The following is a 24439-nucleotide window of genomic DNA, read 5'->3' as shown; positions in this document are numbered from 1 at the left end:
CAACCAATTTCCATGTACTATATGTATCTATCCTTTCAGCGATCAGCCAGGTTTGAAAATATATTGCATTGTCAGATCAGCAAGTTAAGAGGAGCCACAGCTTCAATTTATGTTTTGCTCTTCTGAATGCTTGCACAAATGATAGGAACAACAGATTATACCGCATATGGTACCCTGTACACTCCACTTGACCAGTGAAAGTCACTTTTTTGTTCCAGTTCTTTAATTCTAACTCAACCTACCTATAATAAGGTGTTCTAAAATCCTAAAATGGTTTGTTTAAATACATGTTGACATCACTAATGTTGAGGAGATAATAAAACAAACAAAAGAATATGATTGTAGCTTCCTTTTGTCTTAACTTATCTTCTCAGCCAGTTATACAACTATAACCAATCCAACAAATGCAAGTGTCACAAAAAAAAATCACAGGTATTCTCCAATAAGAATACAATTCTTTCCAGAAAAATATGCCTTATTTGAAAATGTTTCAAGGGCTGATTTCCAAGCATCACTGGCCCATTAGAGCACCAATTAGCTAATTAATAAATATTACTGATGAACTGAATCCATGGCCCTGTTAAATGTATTTAAACTATTTACATAAATCCCTCAGCTATAAAGGAAGCTACCATGCCACTTTCTCAAATATCTGACCAAGAACTGTTTACATTTTAGAACTGTTAATATCTGGGGTGTCTACATTATAATTTAATGTCAATACCTTTTCTAAAATGATTCTCATGGAACTGCACTCGAAGCTGCATCCACACGCATAAATCCCATCAGAAGCAAAATTTCTCTGTTTTTTCAAGCTACATTTATATAGCAGTATAAAATGTGCCACAGAAATACAATTTTCTGGGTTATGTTTTACACAGCCATGTAAAAGTCAGCAAAGTTAAAAAACGGAGAAACAGCTGTAAAGCTGCATGTAACAAATAGCTGGAAAACCTTTGAGTACAGTAGAAATGTTTGTACCTACAGCACATGATGATATGGTAGTATGCAGTATTTGATACAGATTTTTAAGAGTAAGAACCCAATACAACATTTTTTCCCCACACTCAATCATCTCCACATCCCAAAATACCTTTCTGTTATGATCCTCATGAATTGCCTGCACCGGAGGTGATTTTGCATGGGAGATAAAATGTTTTTTCTTTCAATTGCTTAAATACATGTTCTGTATTTGCATTACCTTTCTATTACTGAAAAATTAAAGTCTAGCTGCCAAGAGCACACATCACCAGAACCAATTCAGCCCTGCTACTTCTTCCTAAGAATCTTGAACAACTACGTACAGTTAAGAAAGTAAAATTAACATTTGCAATCCTTCAAGGTGCAACAGAAAGCTGTTGCTGTTTCAAAATATGCATAAATGCAGAATAAAGTGCTTTTTAAATTTTAGATATTTTCATGTTCTTTTCAGGAAAAATACATTTTCCTCTCTCTAAATGAGATTCTTGAATGAGTGCCTTAACATGTATATTCAAATAGTCTCGCATTTGCACTGCAGCATGAAAAATAAGCAATTCCTCAAATAGAATCTTAGCTAGCATGAGATAAATGAAGAAAATTAAAGTATATATTTGATTTTGCTGCATCAATTTGCATTGCTTATAACGGGAGCAGACACACAAAAAAAGGTAAATCAATGCACCGCAAAAGTTTTCCGATGGAAATAAAAAACAAATGTTAGTCATTTTTCATAAATGGGTATCTTCTTCCACTTCCAATAAAATTAAGAAACAGGAATGATAAAGTGAATTTATATTTTTACTGGACACTTTCCTATAGTGTGAAAGACAGAATGATAAATATTAAAGCAGAAATGATGTTGCTACAGTGTGCTTGCAAAACTATTGTATACAGAATTCAAGGCAAATGATATGAAAGTACTACAACCACATGGCATTCCATCCTGCAGAATACAAAAATTCCAAGATTTTTGTGGGAATACTTCAAGGTTAAAATAAAAGTGAAGTACAAACACACAGAAAAAAAACCGATTCCCATTCTTTTTCCCTATAACCATATCATTTTGTGACTCATAAATAGCATTTTCATCTCTCTTGAGGCCCCATCTACAACAAGGTCCCTCATTGGAATACCCCTTATACACCCCTGATGGAAGTTCTGCCTGATAGTACCATCTAGCTAGTGCTTCACCATGTTTTACTGTAGACATTGCCTCCTCGTTTTTGTGTGATTACACAGAATGCAGCATTTCCAATACTGACAGATGGATAGGTATTTTATGGCACTTTGTGTCTGTAGGAGAGGTAATTCCCCACAGGCAAAAAAAAAAAAACAGTGTCATTTCCCTAAAACTGCAGTTACATTTTTTACCGTGGGACTATGCAAAGGTGCTATCCCCACCTGCCTTCTGAGACAATTTGGAGTCACACCATTTTCTTTTGACCTTTTTTCTTGCTTTCTATTCCTTGCTATTTTTTTTTTTGATGTCTTATCATCTCTGATTGACAGTATCTTGTTTATTTTCATCCTAACCCTAAATACTTCCCATCTTTTTCTAGCCTATCCCATCTCCCCTGTGTGTCATTTCTCCTCCTTCACCCTCTCCCTATTGGCCATACAATACTCTCCTATCTAAACTTGTGCCTATTTATGTCTTTTTATGATTCTCTCTCTTTATTTGGCATCTTCCCTTATCCTTACTCTTTTGTCATGTGCCATGCAAGTTCTGCCCAGTGTGACATTCTCACCCTTTTCTCTTCTTTATGTGCCATACTCCCATTCTTTCCCCCCTCACTCCATGTACTATCTCAATTAATTAATTATATTTTCCCTCTGAATGTGTGTAAAAATAATTACCCACTGTCAGGTTCAAACCAGTTACCCGATGCATTACAACATTCCCACCTTACCTCTACTCTACTCAGGCAGGCTAGATGAATAGTCTTTCCTGGTACTGAGGTTCCTGTGTCAGTCTGTAGCCTTAGTTCATACCCTGCTGCTCTGGAAATATGACTGCCGAATCAGTAAGTCTTCTGATTTTATACAAGACATTCTGTCTTGTTTTGGTCACCCTGCCTTTGTTTAGTTAAACTGTTTTTATATGCAAAGCATCCTTAAGTATCCATTTGCCAGTCTAATCCCTCATCATTCTCTACCTCAAACATCAGACCAGTGGCCCATGAGACTGATGCGGCCCCTTGTTGGTCATTCTGTGTTGGTTTTTGTCCACTGTGTTTGACAATGCGCTATCCCCTGACTTAATTTACCTTTTATATTTTATCTTGGAAAAATATATACACCCTCTTCCCTTATGCCTGTCTTTATTATTCATTCCCATTATATGTTTTCCTTGGCTACCTGCCCACTATGGGGCAAATTTACTAAAGAGCGGAAAATGACAATTCGCAGGGACATCACCAATTTACTAAAAGGCGAAGAAGACAATTCGCTAGAGAAAAAGCTCAGGGCTAGAGCAGTTTCCCACCATTTTGCAGATGATTTTTTTGCTCAGGCGAATAATTGTTAATTTCCCAAATTTATCAAAGTATGAACTTTCCAGTACGTTAACCTTTTTGTCAAAGTCTATTTTGCCAGGTTCTACCTTGCAATTGATTAGATGAAGCTACATCCTCAGCATTATTATGACATCATATCTTGTGTTTCAAAAAAGTGATAAAAAAAACACTAGAGTTTTTCATATTTCATGTGGGATTATGTTTACAAGTTATTTACACCATTTGAAGCTCATGCCACATTTCTTTTATGGTAGGCTTATATCTAGGACTATAGAGGATCTATTTTGTCTTTATTTAGCTTCCTTGGACATTTTTAAGTAGCCACTTCCAGCAATTTCACCAACATCACTAATAAATACATACATATGACCTGTATGTACCCGCCATATTTAAATTGTCATACATGTAAGTTAACAAAGTTTCTCTAGTAAGAAAGTAATGGTAGAGAAAAATTGCTAATTTTGGCTCCCGAAAGTACGCCAGTGTTCATTTGCCAAGCTGAATTTACTATTCGCTAGTAACATCTATTGCAGTTGCAGGTAAGTACATTTGCATCATGTGTCATGCTGCCATACTTTTCTGCCCCATGTTACAATGCTTCCTGAGTTTTCCTTTTCTGCTATTATCTTGCCAATCAATCATCATCAGCCAGGTACACGCTTAATCCTTACTTTATGCAGTTCCAGATTATGTTTCTCTTTTTCCCAGGAGATGTATACAGTTAGTAATTGTAATATTGAGACTTCTGCTCTGTTCACTAAGGCACAGCACTTTACTACTGGGTTTGTGGGTGTGATGGGTCTTAACTGCCCAGATAGTAGGGGAGAGAAGTACAGCAGCTAATTGCTTCCACACAAATGAAGGGGTTTTAGTTTCAAAGTTAATTTAGCTTTACTACGGATGGTGCTGTGACCATTATAACGCAAAGTGCATGTCACTTTAAGCTATAGAATGCGCAATTTGAAGTTAGTGTAAATAATAATGTACCACCTTATGTAAAATATAATGATATTATAAATCACCAAGTAGTTTCATAACCATATAAAGACACAAGGCTAAGGTCATTCATTTATTTTTTTAAAACACACATGTTTCAGTGAGTCATGGAACATAAACTACATCACAAAGCACTGATTATAACTGATGACAACATTAAGCACCATATATCAGGATATAATGTACAGGATATTCACTGCTCTTGTGTGCTATAGCCCTATAATAAATTTCATTCTCAGGAATATCCTATAAATATAATTATAAATTATTTCATCCGTTAAAATTGGTGGTTATGGATATCATTTGTCTCACATGACTCACAGAAACATGTGTATTATCAAAAATAATTTATTAAACCTCAAATTGTTACCTCAAAGCTTCTAAAAATCTGAATTGATGCTTGATTTTTTTGCAACTTTTTTTTGCTTTTAACTTTTTCAAGTAAAATTTTTGAAACGTTAGTTAAATCTTGTGGACAGGAGTTAGGTTGACTTTATTTTAATGAAAAAAAGATTAATTTGAGTTTTAGTAAATACCCCCTAAGTCAACCTTGTTTCATGACCTGTAGAAACGTACTTGACCTCTGGCCTTTTGGAACACATTTGTTACTTCTAATATCCTTATATTTTACAGTAGGGGGTACATTATTCCATATATTGTTTCCTGTAGGCATGCTAAAAAGGATCATTTGGGCTATTTCTTTCTGATACTACCAGTTCCTTTAGAGTTAACTAAGAAAAGGGTAGAAGATAGGTTTAATACATTTTCCTGCTTGGCTGCTGGATTTGTGGCATGATGGTAAAAGGTAACTAGATCGGCGACAATAGCTTTCATATAATAATCAGCTCTAAATATAAGCAGTTTCTATCCGGCAACTTGATTTCTAGGTGACAAGTGCAATCTTGCTCAGTAAACTGTTACTGAACATCTGCGTCAAGACGCCTGCCAAGATACCAAAAGTTACTAGCTGGAAAACAGAATGCTTGCTTCCATAATGACATGTCATATTTTAGCATTATTTCATGCTTTACTGAACATTTTCACATTTTATTTTATTTAGTTTTCTCCTTCACCAAATCTGGATCACAAAATCAGACAAGGTTTGAACTTGTATGGAGCTGCTTCTGTTTTTAAGGTACAATAACTGAAGTCAGTGTGTGGATGACTGAAGATAGTCTATTCTTTGTGTTATTTTCTGTATGTTTAGTCAATAAAGCCAAACAAAAAATCCATTCAGTGTTTCAAAAACAAACTAGTAAACAATTATTGACTTTCTTTGATATGTACTGTAACAAGTTGCACTGGTGGAGTTTTGCAAAGAAATGACAGTGGTATCCTGAACATTCTAAATGATGCTCAAGATTAGGGGGCGAGTTATTATGTGGTATTAAAAATTGCTGAATAATTCAGCAGGAATCGACGTGTAAAAAACGTACATTTTTTTACACAATTTTTCTTTGATCAACCTCTGCCAGAACTTACTTACAAAGGTCTGAAGCAGTGTAAAATAACAGTGGAACATCTTGCGTTGGCATGACGTAAAATATCACACACCTTGATAAGTTCATCATTTATTTTATACAGTTTTTTACACCGTTTCCCAGCTAATTTTGTTTTACACGCATAATAAGTAGGCCTCTAGGAGTTTCAAGAAACAGCCAGGTTTCATATGTAACCTGCCTGTTGTGTAAAAAGCACTTTCAGGTGCAGAAAATTATGCATATAGACAAAGGTGCAACTATTTGAGCTCCCTTATACAAGTGCAATAAATGCCTTAGGCAGGCCATTTCAAGTTAATGCAACTGGGCCAAGGTGCAAAATACAAAAAACAACATGTTTTCATCTGTATGATTCACTTGCCCAAAATGTCCCAAATGCCCTACATGAGCCTTCTAGATTCATTCTCAAGTATATCTCACAGTTTAATATGTCCAATTCTGCCGGAATGATCTTGTGACTTATTTAGTGTAGAAGATAAAAAAAACTCATTAATAAAGGCTATGCAATACATGCACAAAGTGCAATTTTCAGATGAAAATCACAAGTTATTTACCCACATGCTTTGTTTGTAGTGTGAAGCACTATAACAACTGTACCCTCTAGTAGTATGTGTCATTGGATAATCCCATATAGAGGCACTTGTGTGCAGGGGCGATTCTAGCCATTATGCCGCCTGAGGCAGTCTTCTTTTGCAGCCCCCCGCCCCTCACCACGGCACTCACCTTTAGAGTGCCGGAGAGGGCAGGGGCAGTCCATGTCGCTTAGTGCAGAGGGAGCAATTGCAATCAGCTAGAAGAGCCGAATTTCCGTGTTGAAATGAGAAATTCGGCTCTTAGTTACCAGGAGCGGTATTTTTGCCACCCCTGGCAACCAGGTGGGCGCTACCGCCTGAGGCGAGTAGGTCAACTCGCCTCATTGGTGGAGTGCCCCCCTATTATGATATAAATTATCTATTGGTTAAAAGAACAGTTCAGTGTAAAAAGTAAAAACTGCAAAATTAAAAAAAAATTCTTATATAGTTAGTAAGCCAAAAAGGTAATCTATAAAGGCTCGAGTGTCTAGCATAACATAACAGAACCCAACTTTCTTTTAAGGGGGGCCACATGGGACATAACTGTTCAGTGAGTTTGCAATTGATCCTTAGCATGCAGCTCAGATTCAAAAGCAAACAATTATGTGGCCCTCCCTCCCTGTCACTGATTGGTTACTGCCTGGTAACTAATCAGTGGAAACCAAGAGAGCAGCAAAGCAGGAAGTCTTGTTCTGGCTATTATGTTACACATCCAATCACTTTATACATTACATTTTTGGCTACTAACTGTATTAGAAATATTTTTTATTTTTCACAGTCTATCCATTTACCCAGATTTTATACTGGGCAATTCCTTTAAGTATAAATTCTGATGGTATAATTTTTTTTTTTGTAACACCATTTATGTGGGATTCCTCTGGTGCAAGTGGGATCATCAATAGCCATAACATGCAATAAATGCCTTGTAATGATGTAGAATACAGTGATCTCTTGCACCAGACCATACTTTGCCTTGCGCCCTATTTGCCAAGCAGTGCAACATGCATATCAGAGTTTATTAGTAGTAGAGGCTAGTGGAGCTCATTTGGATACAAGCACTGTTGTGAAAGGGGAATTTGAAAGGTACAAATCTGCTCCCATTTTTGCTCTTATCAGCCCCCCCTTGCCTTTCAAAGTAGCACTTTCTATAGGATACTTTAAAGGAATGGAAATGAGAACAACTTAGGCCATAAGATACTATACTAGAAAAGAAGTGTGATTATATAGTTGTAAAACTAATGAAAGCCAAGCCATCTGATTTCCTCAAATTTTTTAGTAGTAAATATTTCTAGAGAATATCCCAGACCATCTCCTGTTTAAGATAACAGAAGAGAAAGCTAGATTAAAATGTTATGCGGTATTAAATGTGAGTAATGCAAATACTGTAGCTATTTTGCATTCTCCTAATCTAAGACATATTATTAGTTTATAGGGTAATTCAGATCTAAAGTTATTAAAAGCATGTATAGTAAATTAGTGACACTCTCGCAAGGTTTGTCTTTTTTAAAATATGAAGTGTTTAATTTGCTTCAGAATTACTCAGTAGGGTACATTTGCTGACATACTTATTCAATTCTATATGTTCAGTTACCAGTTTTGGTCTACTACAAATAAAAATGAAAACATATGTCTGAATGTTTGGTAGAGTAAAAGTACTGGTGCACTTTAGCACATGTTAATAAATTAGCTTCAGTAGTGCTACCACTCCTTAAAAGGATACTTGTACAAGAAAGTTAAGCAAACAGTATATCATGAATTGTGCTGTCAGGCAACTCAATACAAGAACAGACCATCTTGCAGTAGCAACTAATAATGGTAAATGGGCAGTCAGGTTGTTGCTTTTATGACATGTTTCATCGGAACAAAACCTCAAAAGAGCTTTTTCTTGCATTTGGAAAGATAATAAGTGAGATAAAAGCCAAAGCTGATGGAGATTTACTGCTGAAACAAGACTTTTTAAACGTAGCATCCTATTATGCTGTAGTCCTCTTTTTTAGTGCTTTTTGAGGGCTCGCTGGCTTTTGCTTTCCTTGGGGATGTGAGATCAGTCAACACAGCAGTCTTAGAATTTGGCACTTACTATATATATATCTTTCATGAGTGCAAAAACCTGCAGAGGTATGACAGCAAGGATAATGTTTGTCCCAAAGAATGGGAATTTCAGTACTGACAGGCTCATCTTGTTTCATTTTATACTGTGCATGATGAATGTAGAGAGCGAACAAATGCAAATCTTGTGGAACAAGGTAAGGACAAGGCCTGTTGAAATTTAATTTAGAATAGAAAGAAACTGGAAGCACTTTTCTAAATTTCTTCAGTAGTGAATGTTATCTTCATCTTTGGTTGTCCTTATTTCACTTTGGGATCTTGTTTGTCTGATTTAAACTATGCTAATACCATTTATAGCAGTCTAAAATACAGTGGGCATGGAAGTACAGTGATTTTAGCCATGAAGTGAAGATAAGCAGAGGAGAAATTCAACAAATAACAGAATTTGGCTTAAAGAAACAATGTAAATGATTAATTTGAAGGAAGCTAACGATTGTCATGGGCTGACCTAAATGCGACCATAGACATAACAATTACGATCGTTCTTGGAAAAGATCTTTCTAAGAAAGATTGTTTGTTTCAATACACACGTGTAGAGCTGGATTGTCAGATATACAGGTAGATATACGGGAAGAAACAACCTGTATCTGACGATTCAGCACTAACAATGGCCGATATTTGGGTCCCTTCAAAGGCACCCGATCAAAATTTTCCGTCCATGCCGACAGACGAGCCAACCGATATCCAAGTCTTCTGCCAATATCGGTCGGCTCTTTTTCCACCATACACGCACCGAATATCGGACGAAAATTAGTTTCGAACGATATTATCTGTGTGTCTATGGCCACCTTAACTGAGAGCAATAGAAGATGACCCAGCCCATAAGGGTGATGACATTATTCAGAGCATTTTGTTACTTGAGCAATTTCGAGCTCAGTAGAAAATACAGTAGTCAATATGGCAATGCAATCACGTTTTTTTTTTTAAAAAAAAAATGCTTTTCTGCTGTGTTCTGGATTTTCGGCCAAGATAACGTTATTCTGAAAGCTAATAGATTTAGCTTTGTAGTAATTTTAAAGAAATACACTCAAAGGAGAATTCAACCCTTAACTAAAACAACACCTACCCTATGTAGACCCCGCTCCCTCCTCCCCCCAGCCTAGCTGCTAACCCGTGGAAATGCCCCTAACTTTTTAACTTACCCCTCGGTGCAGATTCAGGGATTGCAGTTCACGGCAGCCATCTTTCGGGTCTTCGAGGCTTCTTCCGGCACTTCAGCAATTTCCATATATTTTGGCGCATGCGCAGTTGTCCCGAACCAGGCAATTGCTTCGCCAGTCTCCGATTATGAAGACCCGGAAGATGGCTTCCGTGAACTGCGATCTCTGAATCTGCACAGAGGGGTAAGTAAAATGTTTGGGGGGAGGAGGGAGGTGGGTCTACATAGGATAGGGGGTAGGAGTTAGTTAAGAGTTCTCATTTAACTTCAGATGGCTAATAAGACAATTTACAACTGTAAAATGAAAGAATAACGGCAAATCTAGATGTAGAAATTACCAAAGATTTTGTGATTTCCAGCTGATGTGAGTTTCACTGTTTCTAGCTTGGCAGGACTTAAGAACTGCCATTCAATTCTCCCAGTAGACAATAAAAAGAGTTAATATAAGACCATCTACCGATTATTAGCTGCACACACAAATGCACACATTTCTTTAATAAAGACTACAAACTACAAGACCCTGCAAACCAGGCTTTTAACAAACGTCTCTATCATAAATATAACATACACAATTAACCTGTCTCGCAATATCTTTGAACTCTAAAACTTGTGAAAACCAGAAGATACTAATGAACTAGCAACATGCCATAGATGACATTTCTACTATACAGGTATGTGATCCATTATCTGGAATGATTTACATTTTTCTCTGTAATAAAACAGTAACTTGTACTTGATCCAAACTAAGATATAATTAATCCTTATGGAAAACAAAACCATCCTTTTAGGTTTATTTAATGTTTACATCATTTTCTAGTAGACTTAAGGTATGAAGATCCAAATTACGGAAAGATCTATTATCTATAAAACCCCAGTTCCCGAGCATTCTGGATAACAGGTCCCATACCTGTATATATATTATTAACAGCTAAAACATATTATTATAGTCTAAATTCTTAGAAAAGCGAACAAATGATGGATAATGGAATCAAGTTGTTTAAATAGATTAAAAGGAGAAATGGTAAGCATTTGCTAATATATTTATGCCTCTGATGAGTTTGTGTCCCCCAGGGGATAGCTAGTAGCCACAGAAAAACACTGTGAGAGTGGACAGGCTGAAGAGCATTGTCTTGATTATCAGGCAAAGAGCCCCATTTGCCAATTTGTAAAACAGAACAACCATATGGAGTTTTAGAAGGGAACTGTCCCTGCTGAACTTGTACAGAATAAGCCAGTAAAAGACTGTATAACCACAATAGAGCTATTCGCCACCCCTAAGTCTGATTTTGCTAACTATAGTAGGTAAATCCTAGTTGGAGAATAGCAGGCTAAAATGCACAATTATTACTACTTTATAAAAGGGTCATGTAGTGTATGCAGTGGAAGTGAGGTGTATGTAAGTTATAGATACAATGCTAATTTTGCACCACTGTGGGTTGAGCAATACTTGTGTAATGTTCCAATGAAAACCCCTGTGTTAAAGGTAGGGGCACTCTCAGGAAATAATTAAAAAAGGCTTACTTATTAAAGCAAATAATTCAGAGTATGAGGCAAGTGATTGAACCGATATATCTTGCTGCTATATTAGCTAAATCAAGCCTATACATTTATTCAGCAATAGCTATTCATGGTACACACACATATCCCAGATTCTGCTGCCACAAAAAGCTTTAAAAAGTCTTTCTACTCCCATGGTCCTAACCTATTATTGTGTTTATCCTGACATAGCCTGGAAAAAATATTATGCAATCACCAAACCAAGTTAAAACTGCTATACTGTAGGTAAGCCTGTGCTTAGTTATTTTTTATAGTCTGCATTACAGATGGAAATAACATATTTGTAAGCAGACAAAACAATTCATTTTCTTTGTTCAACAAAAATTACATTCAAATTAAACAATGTTCAATGCTCACTAAAATTACAGAATCAATATGACTTGCTCAGTTATTCTGTACCTTCTATTAAAACAGAAATCATCATCCTACATCTAATAACATTTTATGAGTTGCAGCAGCAATATTGAGATCCTTATGAAGCTAGGCTATTATGAAAAGCTTTTCTTACGATGATTCTTCCCAGACAGCAAGCTGCGCTTATTTACTCCACATAATGCAGTGTTCTGAAAAGCTTTTCATAATTAAAGACATTACTTTGTTTTAACCTTAACTTCCACCTGAATTCTTCCACGTCTATGTAAGCAACTTATGTTCTGCAAGCTTAAAGAAGTATCTATATATTTACAGTATAATATATATAGTGAATAAAGTACCCCCTCTTGTAAAATATAAGGATATTATAAGTTACCGAGGAATTTCATGACCAAAGAAAAACACGAGGCGAAGGCCTAATGTTTTTATACAGGTCATGGAACTCCGAGGAAACTTCTAATATCCTCATATTTTGCAACTAGGGGGACTTTATTTATTATAATACACAAGTTTTAGTTAGTTATGTGACAGAAATGACATCAGAACTCACCGTTTATAACTGATGACATCAGAACTCACCGTTTATAAGGATATAATTTACAGGATATTCATGGCTTTTGTGTATTATATATATATATACACACACACACACACACACACACACACTAAACTGGTACCCTTGTGGACTTGTATTGAGGTCACCCCTGTACTCACAATACTTCCTTTCTCTGTATCTCCCTCAGACAGACTCTCAGTCACTTGGTCCCAGCTCCTTACAGTTGCAGGCAGCACCCCCAGCCCCTATGGGAGTTCCTAACACAGACAGGTAACCTTCCTGCTGTGCCCTGCTCTGAGAGACCTTCCTAACAATTTCACTACAATTAAATGCTTTTCCACAGGACAGCCTTCCTCTGTAAAGTAAGCTCCAATACCTGAGCTGGACTACTGGAAAAGAGTACCTGGCTTGCCTGTTCCTTCCAGAATACTCCAGCTTTCAAGATCTGGCTACCAAAGTCTTTAAACAGAGAAAATTAAATCTATTCTTCATCAAAGCATTATGGACATCGTAGTGTATGCAGATGTCTGTAATTTTTTGAAGGAGTAAAGATTTCATTTTTGCAAACATGTACCGTGAGTGTTTTCATTTTCTCTCTCTTATTATATTTTTGGTTAGCACCTGGCAATTCAAAAAGATGGGAGGTGAGTGCCAGTAATAGTATATTTTTATATATACAGGTAAGGGATCCATTATCTGGAAACCTGTTATCCAGAATACTCTGAATGACGGAAAGACAGTCTCCCATAGACTCCATTATAATCAAATAATGCAAAATGTTTTAAGTGATTTCCTTTTTCTCTGTAATAATAAAACAATTGATCCAAACTAAGATATAATTCATCCTTAATGGAAGCAAAACCAGCCTATTGGGTTTATTTAATGTTTACATGTTTTTTTTTAATAGACTTAAGGTATAAAGATCCAAATTACGGAAGGCCCCTTATCCAAAAAGCTCCAGGTCGCTTTACCTAGTGGTGCCAGCACTAGGGATGGGCGAATTTGACCCATTTCATTACGCCAAAAATTCGCTGCCGGCGAAATGTCACCGACGCCCATTAAAGTCTATGGATGTCAAAAAATTTTAGTCGTGCGGCAAATTTCTTTTTGTTGCACAACGCCATACAAGTCTATGGGCGTCATTTCCGCGGCGAAACGAGACAAAAAAAAATCACCCATCTCTAGCCAGCACTACTCGTATATTTGTTCAATTCTGCCTGGGTGCGAATGGCCAAGAAGTAGTTACAGAATTTCAGTACAGGCACGCACTCACAGGAGTGAGAAAAAAAATATTTATTTCAGCAAAGAATCTGCTAACATTTAGCAGATTCTTTGCTGAAATAAATATTTTTTTTCTCTCCATAAGTCCTGTGACTGTGTGCCTCTACTAAAAATTTATATTTATATATATATATATATATATATATAATACACAAAGCCATGAATATCTTGTAAATTATACCCTTATAAACGGTTAGTTCTGATGTCATCAGTTATAAATGGCGAGTTCTGATGTAATTTCTGTCACATGACTCACTGAAATTTGTGTATTATAATAAAGTACCCCCAGTTGCAAAATATGAGGATATTATAAGTTACATTGGAGTTACATTGGAGTTCCATGACCTATATATATATATATATATACACACACACACACACACACATCTATATTTAAATGCATTTCCAGTTATTAGGTAGGGGTAGCAGCTGCATGAGATTAAAGGGGTGGTTCACCTTACAGTTAAGTTTTAGTTTTTTATAGAATGGCCAATTGTAAACATTTTCAAATTGGTTTTCATAGTTTTTTTTTTTTTACAGTTTTTGAATTACTTGCCTCCGTCTTCTGACTCTTTCCAGCTTTCAAACAGGGGTCTATCATCTAAAAACAAATGCTCTGTGAGGCTACAAATTTATTGTTAGTGCTATTTTTTCTGTTCTGGCCCTTTCCTATTTATATTTCAGACTCTTTTTGAAATCAATCAAGGTAATTTGGACCATAGTTGCTCAATGCAAACTGGAGAGCTGCTGAATGAAAAGCTAAATAACTCAAAAGCCACAAATAAGAAAAGGGTACAACCCCTTGAACATTACAGAAATTTAAATTAGAGAATTACATTTCTAAACCTAGAAAAACATTTTTATTTGCCTTAGAATTCTGCATATGTAAAGTCGTAGTTAAGACTAGCAGTATGACAACAACAAATCATTGGAATTACATGTGAGACAAATCTTATTTAATGTATGGGACTGCATTTTACAAACAAAGATAGTAGACTAGCAAGATCTGGAGTTCAGGAGTGGGTCATAAATTGTAATCATAGTTCAGCAGAGCAAAGGTCACTAGGTCAGCATAGTCATAAGACTGAATTATTATTATTATTAGATAACAAAGCAAACAAGCCAGAAAAGGCATTGAGCAAAAATAAGATTGAGGCAGGCAGAACGAGGAGCCATATGATACTTGCAGTGTCACGACTCACCTCGAAACACAAGAGAATATGAATATAAATAAACAGAAGCAGCAACACTACTCTTTTTAAAATGGATTTTCCACCTAATGACTGGCATGTTGACATCAGTTCCCCACCGATATCATTACATTTTGTCAGTATGCCAGCTACATCAATAACAGGTTTTGTGCCATCTTGTTTTACCCTTGTAACATTCATTTTATTTGCTTTCAAAAATGTGCTTGTGTACATTATTCCTGATTTTCCCTGTTTTAGGTTTTACACTGTGTCCTTAATCAATTTGTTAGCAGTATAATTAGAATTTGCTGGGTGGCAAAGAAACAGGCATTCAGCCAAATCAGCCTCTTCTACATTTTTTTCAGTAGACAAAAGTGGGTCATCCAGGCCACAATATTCTTTTGATAGCACTTAATCTGACAAACATGTTTATTATGCATATAGAGGTTAACTATGAAGGCTTCACAGGCTATTTAGTTGCTTCTTTTAAGCAGCTCCATGTGCTAATATGCTTTTTGTATTGAAATAATACAAATGAAGGTCAGAGTATGTTCAATGCTGTTATCACCATGAATATCTATCTATCTATCTATCTATCTATATATATATATATATATATATATAAAATCTTTATTACTGCATAGTTTATCAACGCGTTTCGATCCACAGGGGATCATTGTCAGGATAGTGAAAGGATGTGAACACACATTCAAATACCCCTAACAACCAATCAGTGTACAGAATCAATTAATACTTCAAATACATAAGAGCAACCCATATTACCGTATAACCTGCTTTTAAAGTGCCAAAATCCCTATGATTAAAACATTAGTGTATATTACAAACAGATTACTCATTTTACAAACAGATAATATAACGTACGGATTACGTTACTTGGCTAGATCCAGGGCAGTCCTAATCGTGGATATTTTCTAACATATATGTTGGAAAATAAAATATTGAACCTCTCTAGACTCACAGAGCACCAATAAAATTGATTTATAAAACATTGCCATAAAGAAGTCCCTTGGATACGTGCAGGGGAAGAGAAGTATTTATTAAAAAAAAACTATTAATCTTACCAACAAGACAGTAAAACCCTTAAAAATCATAAACTCTGTGCAGAAATTTCTTTACAAAAGATTGGATGACACTGCCATTCATTTTAAGGAAGCAAAGAAAAAAATAAATGAATGTTTCTACTATAGAGATCTACTTTCTGATATGGGTAATATATTTCTATAGGAAATAATATACATTACGTTTTCATTAAAAATGCATGAAATGACACAGCTGAGACAATCAAACATGTTTGCTAATTCAGTTAAAGGAAAAACAAAACCTAAAATCAATATGGCTAGACATGCTGTATTTGAAATACTGAATTTACTGCATTCCCACAGGAAGGGGAAGTGAAGGGGAGGAGCAGTGTGGAGAGAGCAGCCAGGAATAAAGCTGATTTCTACCCTGCAGTCTGGCATCTCTGTGTGCATTCTTCCAGTTCCACAATAGCCAGCACTGGGATATCACACAGCCTAGAGTTTCAGCAGCCTTGTAACAGTAATAATCCGTGTCTTCAAAGTTGTTCATAGGAACGTGCCATCTTGGATTTTGGTTAGACCTTGTTTTCATTGCCAATGCACATGCTCAGTGGGCTCTGGGCTGCTGCTGCTGAGGAGCTAAGCTTATGGATTGTAACTAATCAAGCCTGCCTACCAATGCTGATGTGCAGGGCTGATTAAAAAATTCAAATTTTACTTGTGATAAATTATACAGAGATCTGCAGCTGCACCTATAAAAACAGTGCTGTCTGTGAAAACAGGACTGCCTTGTGCTCACCAGTGCTACACTCTGCACCAAATTTTTATCCAGTGCAAAGTGCAATATGCAGACAGACCCCATACGGGACTGCTTTTTAAATGGGCACAGAAAGGGCGTGGTCATAAAAATTTCGCTGTTCTACGTGCGAAAAAAAATTTTGTCCCTCTTTTTACTTCCCAAATGTTGAGAGGTATCATATGCCTTCATGGAATGCACACAGAAAGCCCTTCTGATTTAAATAAAAGAGGTCTCAAACTTTTTATCTTGTGATAGCAAGTAAAAAAAAAGTTTAATGGCATTAATAAGTTATCAAGAAAAAATGTACAATTGTGATTTTCCTGTATTTAGAAAAGTACAAATTCGATTTATACTAAAGCATTTTTCATTTTCATTGAAACATTTAGGGGCAAATATATCAAGGGTCGAATTAAAAAAACTTTGAAATTCAGAAAGACCAACTGAAATTAAGTCAAAGTTTTTTTTTAGGTCCATTTTCAATCTAATAGGTCCGTGTTCGGCCAAATTCGAATTGTACGAAATGAAGGAATATCGCATTCGATCAAATTCGATTCAAAGTATTTCCAAAAAAACCTTGGATTTTTCAAAGTCCACCAATTGACTCCAAAAAGTAGAATTTTTAAAGAGACAGTACATGATACATTTCGATATTTCGATTTTTTAATTGTTTTCAAATTTGAATTGAATTTGGACTATTCTCTAGTCGAAGTACACAAAAATTAGCTCAAAATTTGATTTTTTTTCATTCAAAAATTCACCTCGACCTTTGATAAATTTGCCCCTTAGAAAAATGTTTTTAAAAGAACAGAATAGATATGTTTTATATAAAAGTGTATTTCTATTTTCATAATTGTTGATGTTTCTATAGCATATTGAATTAATCTCTTCAAATTTGCACTGTGAGCATTCTCACGTCTAACCCATGCAAAATTGATTACATACATATAAAATAATCGCAAACATTACTTACAATCCAGTGAAACAAATTAAAAAGCCACATATATGTAAACAAACAAGAGTGCAGATATGTAAATATAGTTATTATAGAAATATCAGGAAAAGAATGCAGGCATAAAATGTAATTAGAGTGAACAGACTGACTGAACACACAGTGCTGAAACTTTCTTGGGTGAGGTAAAGAACAAACCCAATTATTTACTGTTGTTATTTATAAGTTCTGTTTGTGCTGCAAAATATTAACTATTTTGTGCATGCAAAAGAAAATGCAAACAGGCACTGTAGCTAACGCGGTTATAAAGTTCTCTTTGTTCAACTAGAACTTGGAATTGTTGGCTGTACAGAATGTACTTGCTAATGCTCTTCAGCAGCACTGCACAACTGTTTGGCACATACAGTATATACTTGTGCCTACCTGCTTTTTCAAATCCTTGATATATTTTATATTATAAATATTGTTTATTTTTTAATGTTTGACTTTTGAGTCTTGAGTAACTGCTAATAAGGCAGTATCCCATAATGAATCCATGTTTTTTTAAGTTTTCCATTTCATTATCAACTAGATGCATAATTAAGAAAATATTAATTGGATAAGCAAGGAACGTCGTTGCAAAGCAAAACCTTTTTGGTTCAATAGAAGCATTGGTGTTGAGGTGGGTAAGAAAAGACGTGCTTTTAAGGCTCTCAAGTTAGCTGGGACAGCCGAAACATTTATAAGGGACAAGGAGGCCAATAAATCATGCAAAGAAGCTACAGTATAAGGCAAGCTAAAATTGATATAGAAAAGGATATTGCAGCAAGCAGTAAAAAAAATCCAAAATTATTTTTTAAATATGTTAATAGTAAAAAAATGAAGCAGGAAGGGGTGGGACCCTTACTATCAGAGGGGGGGTCAGCTGGTTGATGAAAACAAAATAAAAGCGCAGATTCTGAACTCATATTTTTCATCTGTCTACACAAATGAGGAACCAGTAAGTGAAGGTTTCCTTCTTAACAGTCCCAATTCTAGTAATGCAACTAATGATGCATGGTTCACACATGAAGAAATTCAAAAGAGACTAGAACATGTTAAGATTAACAAAGTTCCAGGGCCAGATGGTATTCATCCCAGGGTAATTAGCGAGTTTACCGTATATACCCGAGTATAAGCCGAGTTTTTCAGCATCCAAAATGTGCTGAAAAAGTCTACCTCGGCTTATACTCGGGTCAGCGGGCAGTAGCTGAGATTTCATTCACTTTTAATCATTCCTATACCAACAGTTCACTTGGGGAGAGACTGCAATATCCCACAATGCCCTCTGTTGGTTATATGAAAGAATAACAGTGCGCCCTCTGTTGGTTATATGAAAGAATAACAGTGACTGCAATATCACACAGCACCCTCTGTTGGTTATATGAAAGAATAACAGTGCGCCCTCTGTTGGTTATATCAAAGAATAACAGTGACTGCAATATCACACAGCGCCCTCTGTTGGTTATATCAAAGAATAACAGTGCACCCTCTGTTGGTTATATGAAAGAATAACAGTGACTGCAATATCACACAGCGCCATCTGTTGGTTATATGAAAGAATAACAGTGACTGCGATATCACACAGCGCCCTCTGTTGGTTATATCAAAGAATAACAGTGCACCCTCTGTTGGTTATATCAAAGAATAACAGTGACTGCAATATCACACAGTGCCATCTGTTGGTTATATGAAAGATTAACAGTGACTACAATATCACACAGCGGCCTCTGTTGGCTATATGAAAGAATAACAGTGACTGCAATATCACACAGCGCCCTCTGTTGGTTATATGAAAGAATAACAGTGACTGCAATATCACACAGCGCCCTCTGTTGGTTATATGAAAGAATAACAGTGACTGCAATATCACACAGTGCCCTCTGTTGGTTATATGAAAGAATAACAGTGCGCCCTCTGTTGGTTATATGAAGGATTAACAGTGATGGCAATATCACACAGCACCCTCTGCACATGGTAGTGGGACAGTGGGACAATGCACACAGTAATCCGTTTGGCAATTCTCTGTCACCATCAACTTTGCAAAGAAGTCCGGTTGATCCCTGGGGGGGTCTCTTTGGCGGAATGTGCGCTGCTGGGAGACAGGGCTGTAGTTGTGTCTAGGCTTATACTAGAGTCAATAAGTTTTCCCAGTTTTCGTAGGTAAAATTAGGTACCTCGGCTTATACTCGGATTGGCTTATACTCGAGTATATACGGTAGCTCTGTGATTGCCAAACCTCTTTACTTAATTTTTCAGGATTCATTGAGATCTGGCATAGTGCAGAGAGACTGGCGAATTGCTAATGTGGTGCCTCTATTCAAAAAAGGATCCCGTTCTCAGCCTCAAACCTATAGGCCAGTTAGTCTGACGTCAGTGGTAGGAAAGCTTTTCGAAGGGTTAATATAGGATAAGATACTGGACTTCATAGCAAATCATAATACTATGAGTTTGTGCCAGCATGGTTTTATGCGTAATAGATCTTGCCAGACTAACTTAATTTATTTTTATGAGAAGGTAAGTAGAAACCTCGATTCTGGGATGGCAGTGGATGGGAAAGCATTTGATACAGTGCCACACATAAGGTTACTGGTTAAATTAAGGAATGTTGGCCTGGAACATAGTATTTGTACCTGGATAGAGAACTGGCTAAAAGATAGACTACAAAGAGTGGTGGTAAATGGAACATTTTCTAATTGGACCAGTGTTGTTAGTGGAGTACCGCAGGGCTCTGTACTAGGTCCCTTGCTTTTCAACTTGTTTATTAATGACCTGGAGGTGGGCATTGTAAGTACTGTTTCTATTTTTGCAGATGATACTAAATTGTGCAGAACTATAGGTTCCATGCAGGATGCTGCCACTTTGCAGAGTGATTTGTCTAAACTGGAAAACTGGGCAGCAAACTGGAAAATGAGGTTCAATGTTGATAAATGCAAGGTTATGCACTTTGGCAAAAATAATATAAATGCAAGTTATACACTAAATGGCAGTGTGTTGGGAGTTTCCTTAAATGAGAAGGATCTACGGGTCTTTGTAGATAACAAGTTGTCTAATTCTGGGCAGTGTCATTCTGTGGCTACTAAAGCAAATAAAGTTCTGTCTTGCATAAAAAAAGGCATTAACTCAAGGGATGAAAACATAATTATGCCTCTTTATAGGTCCCTGGTAAGGCCTCATCTGGAATATGCAGTGCAGTTTTGGACTCCAGTCCTTAAGTGGGATATAAATGAGCTGGAGAGAGTGCAGAGACGTGCAACTAAATTGGTTAGAGGGATGGAAGACTTCAATTATGAGGGTAGACTGTCAAGGTTGGGGTTGTTTTATCTGTAAAAAATGTGCTTGCGAGGGGACATGATTATACTTTACAAGTACATTAGAGGACATTATAGACAAATAGCAGGGGACCTTTTTACCCATAAAGTGGATCACCGTACCAGAGGCCACCCCTTTAGACTAGAAGAAAAGAACTTTAATTTGAAGCAACGTAGGGGGTTCTTCACAGTGAGGACAGTGAGGTTGTGGAATGCACTGCCGGGAGATGTTGTGATGGCTGATTCAGTTAATGCCTTTAAGAATGGCTTGGATGATTTTTTGGACAGACATAATATCAAAGGCTATTGTGATACTAAGCTTTATAGTTAGTATAGGTATGGGTATATAGAATTTAATTAAAAGTAGGGAGGGGTGTGTGTATGGATGCTGGGTTTTCATTTGGAGGGGTTGAACTTGATGGACTTTGTCTTTTTTCAACCCAATTTAACTATGTAACTATATCCATCCAAAACCTGTTTTTTTTGCATAGTGAATGAATTTTGATTAACAACCCTAGAAAAATATTTACTTCTGTGAAAGTCACTGGTTAGATGAGGTAGTGGACATAGGAAGGGAAAATGGGGAGCAGATATGGTTGGTCGCATGACTGGGCAGGTAACATCAGCAGCTATACTTTGTTTCAGAAGAACAGAGGCAATAGAAAAGGAGGATGGGGTGTGTCTGTTTCTTAGGCAGGATTTTAAAGCTAACAGAAAGGAGGCAATGTTAGAAAACAAGGGAGCTGAAGCCTTATGGGTGGATCTTTTAACTGATTGTAAAGAGTCCAGCAAATTAGTTGTATGAGCATGCTATGGACCGCCTAATGTAAGTGAAGAGGAGAATGCTAAGCTCCTGAGTCAAATAGAAAATGCTGCTAGTTTAGTGAAAGTAGTGATAATGTGGGATTTTACTTACCCAGATATTGACTGGAGAAACAGTACTGCCAGGGCAGTTAATGGAAACAAGCTTATAAACTTGATGCATGGCAATTTTATGGCACAGTTTGTTAAGGAGCCAACCAGAAAAAGTGCTATACTGGATCTAGTGATCTCTAATGACCCAGATAGTATATCAAATGTGCAAGTATTTGAACCCCCTGGGCAATAGTAAGCATAATGTGATTTCATGTAATGTCTGCTGCTGCTGCTGCTGCAAAAATATATATATATATATATATATATATACACTGGGGCAACAAAAACCCTGAATTTTAGAAAAGCAAGTTTAACTCCTTAAAGGCTGCCCCTCAGAGCATAGAGCGGGGCATTGTGTTTTCTTCTAAAAACACAGAACAGCAATGGTTGTCATTCAAAATGATATTAAATTGTTACTGTTCTCAATTTATTCCCTTAAAGGGATACTGTCATGGGAAAAAATTTTTTTTTCAAAATGAATCAGTTAATAGTGCTGCTCCAGCAGAATTCTGCACTGAAATCCATTTTTCAAAAGAGCAAACAGATTTTTTTATATTCAATTTTGAAATCTGACATGGGGCTAGACATTTTGTCAATTTCCCAGCTGCCCCATGTCATGTGACTTGTGCTCTGATAAACTTCAATCACTCTTTACTGCTGTACTGCAAGTTGGAGTGATTATCACCCCCTCCCTTTTCCCCCCCAGCAGCCAAACAAAAGAACAATGGGAAGGTAACCAGATAGCAGCTCCCTAACACAAGATAACAGCTGCCTGGTAGATCTAAGAACAACACTCAATAGTAAAAACCCATGTCCCACTGAGACTCCTTCAGTTACATTGAGAAGGAGAAACAGCAGCCTGCCAAAAAGCATTACTCTCCTGAAGTGCAGGCACAAGTCACATGACATGGGGCAGCTGGGAAATTGACAAAATGTCTAGCCCCATGTCAGATTTCAAAATTGAATATAAAAAAATCTGTTTGCTCTTTTGAGAAATGGATTTCAGTGCAGAATTCTGCTGGAGCAGCACTATTATCTGATTCATTTTGAAAATTTTTTTTTTCCCATGACAGTATCCCTTTAAGAAGTAAATGTAAGAGCAACAAGAATCACCTTATGTGGCTTAATATAAAAGTAATTTATAGGAATGAAGAGAAAGGCATTTAAAAACTTCAAATCTATGAGATCAGAAGCTGCATTTAACAAATTATATATATATATATATATATATATATATATATATATATATATATATATATATATAGTAAAGTTCAGGGGGAGAGGGATCGCCCATGCACTACGGCCACAACACAATAATAGTATAAATGTCCTTTTAAATCGTAGTCAAACTTAAGCTGTATCTTCAGCAGGTACAAATGGCAGTTTGAACACAGTTTTCATCATAAATTAACATTGGCTTTTATGCTCAGCAAAACTGACAAATTAAACAGTTCATTTTCCCATTCAGGGATCAGGCTCACCTAGCCTTGCAAAATGTTGAACTCCCAGTCAGGAGAGCAGTTCCCAAACACACTCCTCTCGTGCAGACCTCACGTGTGTCTACCAACCCCCCTCCTGAACTCTCAGGGCTCTCTTAACTCCTGCACTGCTGCAGTAATTAGCCCTGCTGTGCACCCTCCAGGTACAATATATATATATATATATATATATATATATGTAGTCCCGCAGTACCAGCACTCTGATCATTAGACTGGTTTGTGGTGCACGATCAAATTCAGGATAAATAGAATAAGAAGGATCAGCACTCACTATATTCATGTGAAAAAAAAATTTGCTTTTTATTATTACATTATAATCCATTATGATGTAATAATAAAAAGCGATTTTTTTTTTCACATGAATATAGTGAGTGCTGATCCTTCTTATTCTATATATATATATATATATATATATATATATATATATATATATATATATATATATATATATATATATATATATATATATATATATATATATACTGTACTATAATAAATATTTTAAAACCGGAAGGCGAATATTGGAAATGAGGAGTGCGTTGTGGCAGAGGCTAAGACTAACCCCAAAAAGTTTTTTAAGTATATTTAAAGTAAAAGGATCCAAGTTGACAGTGTGGCTCCTTTAAATAATTGTACCAGTATGGATGTAACAGAAAAGACGAATGTGCTAAATCAGTTCTTTTCTTCAATGTATACAAAAGAGGAGTCAGAGTTCCCAGACCCGCCTCATAGCTGCACTGTTGGTTCAGCTCAATCTGGTCTATTGCTGACTCAGGATATGGTTCATAAAGCTTTACTAAAAATTTATGTTAACAAGGCACCAGGGTTAGATGGAATAAACCCTTTTTTAAAGAGCTTAGTTCAGTTTTAGGCAGGGCTCTATTTCTGATTTTCTCAGACTTGCTTTCTCGTATGCTACCTATGTATTCGAGGAAAGCTGATATAATTCCTATATTTAAAAAGGGATTACAATCTCAGCTTGGTAACTATAAGCAATTAAATTTGACATCTGTGGTGGGCAAATTATTTGAAGGCTTTAACAAACAAGGGAAAGTTGTGCTCACCACTAATTTTAAAAACCATTAGGTGCAATGAGGCTGTGACCACAAAATACATATAG

The 24439-nt window shown here is 36.3% G+C and overlaps 1 long non-coding RNA gene across 1 annotated transcript in view; it reads right to left on the bottom strand.

Moving 5' to 3' along the window:
* The window catches only part of LOC108716870, a 103727-nt gene extending 80276 nt beyond the window's left edge, over window positions 1-23451 (bottom strand). Inside the window, exon 1 of the long non-coding RNA XR_005961282.1 lies at window positions 23302-23451. This is a non-coding gene — a long non-coding RNA (uncharacterized LOC108716870). The remainder of the gene's footprint in view (window positions 1-23301) is intronic.
* Between the last annotated feature and the right edge of the window lie 988 nt (window positions 23452-24439).

Source organism: Xenopus laevis, chromosome 5L (assembly GCF_017654675.1).
Source record: "Xenopus laevis strain J_2021 chromosome 5L, Xenopus_laevis_v10.1, whole genome shotgun sequence".
NCBI classification, from domain to species: domain Eukaryota; kingdom Metazoa; phylum Chordata; class Amphibia; order Anura; family Pipidae; genus Xenopus; species Xenopus laevis.
Note: the sequence above shows the minus strand (reverse complement) of the source record. Positions and strands in the feature narration are given on the sequence as shown.